We start from the raw sequence: 5,327 nt of genomic DNA, 5'->3' as shown, positions 1-5,327 counted from the left end.
AGAATCTCACCAGCCCAGAGGTTTAGATAATTCCACCAGTGAAATAGAAGCACTGGCAGCATCTTATAGAGTCTCACATGCCCAGAGGTTTAGATAATTCTATCAGGGAAATAGAAGTACTGGCAGCATCTTATAGAATCTCACCAGCCCAGAGAGCTTTAGATAATTTCACGAGGGAAACAGAAGTACTGGCAGCATTCTTATAGCATCTCACAAGCCCAGAGAGCTTTAGATCATTCCACCAGGGAAATAGAAGTACTGGCAGCATTCTTATAGCATCTCACAAGCCCAGAGACCTTTAGATAATTCCACCAGGGAAATAGAAGTACTGGCAGCATTCTTATAGAATCTCACCTGCCCAGAGATCTTTAGATCATTCCAGCAGGGAAATAGAAGTACCGGCAGCATTCTTATAGCATCTCACAAGCCCAGAGAGCTTTAGATCATTCCAGCAGGGAAATAGAAGTACTGGCAGCATCTTATAGAGTCTCACAAGCCTAGAGACCTTTAGATAATTCCACCAGTGAAACAGAAGTACTGGCAGCATTCTTATAGAATCTCACCTGCCCAGAGACCTTTAGATAATTCTACCAGGGAAACAGAAGTACTGGCAGCATCTTATAGAGTCTCACAAGCCCAGAGACCTATCATTTGAAAACAGAAAATGGAAACTATATGTATAACTAACGTCATTTAGAAAACTAAATATATGAATGGAAAAATCTCCTTTAGGAGGATGCTATAGCCGGATAACTGAGACTCAAACATATCAAACCTTATAATTGGGCTGTAGTTGAGGTGCTACATGACATTATCTTTTATTTAAAAAAATATACGTATAGGGGAAAAAGAAATTCCATACTACAGAATGTATATAAGTCACTTCTGGCTGGATAGAAAAATTAAAAACAGTGACTTCTGGACTTAAATACAATTATCATTGGGTAACCTCACTTTTATACAGGGTAAAATAGGGCTTTAAAGTTGCCAGGGCCACTCCTGGGCCCCTAGTTGGAATAATAAAAAATAAAGGGTGCATAGGTTCCATTCAGACTTGTATATATAGCTATAACAAGCATTCTGGATACAATGCATGATAGGTACAGAATCCATACATCCCAAGGTATATATACACATATGAAAGAGTAAACTATACTATGACCCACTATACAGGACATTCTATGGGCATAATTATCAAGCTCCGAATGGAGCTTGATGCTCCGTGTTTCTGGGGAGCCTGCAGACTCGCCAGAAACATCAGTTATGAAGCAGTGGTCACAAAGACCGCTGCTCCATAACCTGTACGCCTGCTCTGAGCAGACGGACAGACATCGCCGGAAATCAACCCGATCGAGTACGATTGGGTTTATTGACACCCCCTGCTTGCGGCCGCGAGTCTGCAGGGGGTGGCGTTGCACCAGCAGCTCTTGTGAGCTGCTGGTGCAATGCTGATTACGGCGAGCGTATTGCTCGCCGTATTCAGCGAGGTCTGGCGGACCTGATCCGCACTGTCAGATCAGGTCCGCCAGACCTTGATAAATAGGGGCCTTTGTGTGAAAAACATGTAGAAACATTTTGACTATCAGGGATAATGTCTGTGAACCGGCATAGTCCCCTTGATGAACCATTTGCAGGAATCTGACCGTTATGGCAGCTAACAGTCATAAAATAAGAACATTTTTGTTCCAAATGTAGCGTGCTAAAGGTGACTGCTGTTACTATGTACAATTAAAGTCCTTGATACACCATAACATACATATTCAGTATGCAACTAAGGAGTAAATAACTGTAGATATGGAGCTAGATGAAGATTTGTTATGAGATCAGTAAGGGAACAAAATATATATTAGTCAAAGTGTGGCGATACACATCACTAACTGCAACTATACCGCTTACATATGCTTTCAGCTGCAAGGATTTTATACACAACGCTGATCTGGAGAGTCTACCATAAGCAATCTGAGTAAACCTCTATGCCAGAAAGAACAATAAAAATAAAAAATAAAATAGAAAAATCCCTGAGTACAAGAGATAAGATACCCGGAATATAAGCGAATCTATACAGCAGTGTCTTATATGTTCAGAAGTAAACAAGCCGGGCAAAAAATAACAAATAAAACATCTGAACTTGTATATTCTATATCAAGGTGATAGGGAACAATCTACATTTACCCCCACATACCATACAGCTATATAGCCCCTATAATGATTTATCAGACCTGGGGGGTAGTCATTCATATAAAGGCACATCAGGGATAAAATAGCAGTCCCAAGTCTAATTAAAGCAAACACTCGAGTCTATCCAATGCCAACCAGGGCATCGATGGGAACAGAAATATTGATACCTGAACAGAGTTCAGAGGCTTCAAGGTGATCATATTGCTCAGCTTGCGTATCCAACATCAAAAGTTCCATTCGGAGCAAGGTTTGCATGGCATACTGCAGACTCTGAACGTCCCAGCCCGCTCCAGGCACACAGATCTGAAATACAGTTCCACCACAGTTTGAATATTGAGTATTCAATGCCAGCACTCTGAGTTGGTTCAAAGGGGTTTTAGATGATTCAGGTGCTGATAAGACCCAGCAACACATACAAGGGCCTTTCCCAATTGCCCGCATATCCCCCACCAGGTAGTTGGCCGCATCTCCCGGGAAGGGTCCGGAGTTGGAGGTAGAGAGCCGGCATATGGCTGTGGGCGTACATCCGGGGGTTGAGACTCACTTAATTGCATAGCCTGTGGTTTCTCAGATTCTGTATTGGTCCCTATACGAGACTTAGATACCTCCTTCCTCACATGAGTGCGTTCCATACAATATAGAAGACGGTCAAATCTGTCATACATCGCATGCTCAAAGTCAGTCATCCAATTTTGCATCACTAGATAGATCTCCTCCATGCTTAGTCGGGAAATTTAATTGCAGCTTACACTTAAGACTGCGTTACAGCAGGGATTCCCAGTCACCTGCCGGGGGGTTGGTGGAGGCGAAGGCCTCAAGAAAGTTCTGGGTATATTAGGGCTGCGTGGCTACACGGTAAAGGGCTCAATCAAAGCAGAAATCTTCTATATGTTGGGTTCTAAAGGTCCAGATCCTGGTTGATTCCCAATACTGTAGATTTTTTTAAAAAAAATATCTCACATGCTAGGAGAAGCTCAAAATATGCGACTGAACATGGCCGATGCCCAGATGTCCATCCCCCCTACACTTGTATTTATCCCAGCAGTAAAGGGGTTAATTAGGTAGCTTGTGGGGTTAATTTTAGCTTTAGTGTATTGTAGTAGACAAACCAAAGTATTGATCTAGGCCCATTTTGGTATATTTTATGCCACCATTTCACCATCAAATGCGATCAAATAAAAAAAGTGTTAACTTTTTTACTAACATTAGGTTTCTCACTGAAATTATTACAGCTTGTGCAATTATGGCACAAATGGTTGTAAATGCTTCTCTAGGATCCCCTTTGTTCAGAAATAGCAGACATATATGGCTTTGGCGTTTCTTTTCGGTAATTAGAAGGCTGCTAAATGCCGCTGCGCACTACACTTGTATTATGCACAGCAGCAAAGGGGTTAATTAGGTAGCGTGTAGGGTTAATGTAGAGATCAGCCTCCCACTTGACACATCCCACCCCCTGATCCCTCCCTGACCCCTCTCAAACAGCTCTCTTCTCTCCCCCACCCCACAATTGTCACCACCATCTTAAGTACTGACAGAAAGTCTGTCAGTACTAAAATAAAAGGCTTTTTTTTAAGTTTTTTTTTTTAAATATCTTCTTCAGTGTAGGATACCCCCTTATCCCCCAACTTTCCTGATCCTCCCCCCCCCCCCAAACAGGTTTCTAACCCTCCCCCTCTACCTATTTGCTGTCAGTACCCAGTTTGCTAAAAAAAAAAAAATAGGTTTTATTTATTTTTTTATTTCCATTTTTCTGTAGTGTAGCTGCCCCCCCTCAATACCCCCCCTCTCCGATCCCTTTTTACCAAGTTTTATCCCCCCCTCCCTCTGCATCCTTCCCATTGCATTGAACTTCAGGATTGACTAATAGACTAATTAGCGCATGCTCCCGCCCCCCTCGCACGCTCCAGACCCCATCCCGGCAATACCAGAACCGGATCCACCTGAGAAGGAACTGCTCCAGCGATGGACCGCCCACCCGCCTCCTTCCAACCCTCCAACGATCGGCACCATCGCTGGCCAATGCAGAGAGGGCCACAGAGTGGCTCACTCTGCATCAGATGCTTAAAAAAGGTATTGCAGTGATGCCTCAATATCGAGGCATCACTGCAATTCCTTGAAAGCGGCTGGAAGCGATCAGGATCACTTCCACCACTTGAAACCCCAGAGGACGTGTCAGGCACATCCTTGGTCATTAACCAAGGGGTTAAAGCTGCATTTATCCCTCATGGAGAGGCTGTATACAGTCAACAGGGTAGACATTTACAGATGTATAGGGACATATGTAGATGTGATGACTTGGTGGTATCATGTACAGCTATGGGCATCTTCTGGAACACCTCCTTCAGGACACGGACATCTACAAATGGTCTGATTTTATATCTCATTTTTCATATTTGATTGTATTTCTCACTTGCAGTGGTGTGGTTTTCACTAACAATACAATGTTATTAAAAAATTTACAGGATATTGCTTAATCGTGACTTTCATAGTTTCCATTTCCTTCCGCACCACTGCTAACCCATCCAATAGCATCTGTTAGGTTATCTGGATGACCAGACTGTGCAATGTTTTCTATCACTATATGGGCATTTGACAAATTTCACAAGGATTTTTTTTTAAATATATTTATTTCTCTTTTTTGTTAAAAGCCAAGTTCCGTTTATGTGAACTGTAAACAAGATAGGATAGGAGTTTCAATGCAAAAGACTTAAAATTAATATTTTTATTATTATCAGTTATTTGTAGAGTGCCAAAAAATTACTTTTTTACCGGGTTTTCATTTCTTTAAAACTGTGAGTCTCAACCTGCTGCTTTGTATATTTCTAAAAGACCCCTAAACAAGAGTGCATAATCATGAAGGGTTTTTATAGGGGGCAAGCATCATTGCAAGTTGATTAGAGATGTGCATTTATTTTGTTACTGAATGAATTAATGCACCAACGAAATTTAAAGAAAACAAAAGAATACTGATGAAACTCCTCAATATTCATTTGTTTCCATTAAAAAACTTTTTTAGGGGTTAATACTTTCAGTGCGCTGGAGAGCCACACTAACTCAGTCGTCTTCTTCACAGAGACTAGTCGCGCTAACAGGGTGCTTAGTGTGGCGGTTCCAGGGCTTACAATAAAAAAAAGGTTTTATTAGTAGAC

This window comes from Bombina bombina, chromosome 1 (assembly GCF_027579735.1).
Source record: "Bombina bombina isolate aBomBom1 chromosome 1, aBomBom1.pri, whole genome shotgun sequence".
Lineage (NCBI taxonomy): Eukaryota > Metazoa > Chordata > Amphibia > Anura > Bombinatoridae > Bombina > Bombina bombina.
This window is presented reverse-complemented; position numbering follows the sequence as displayed.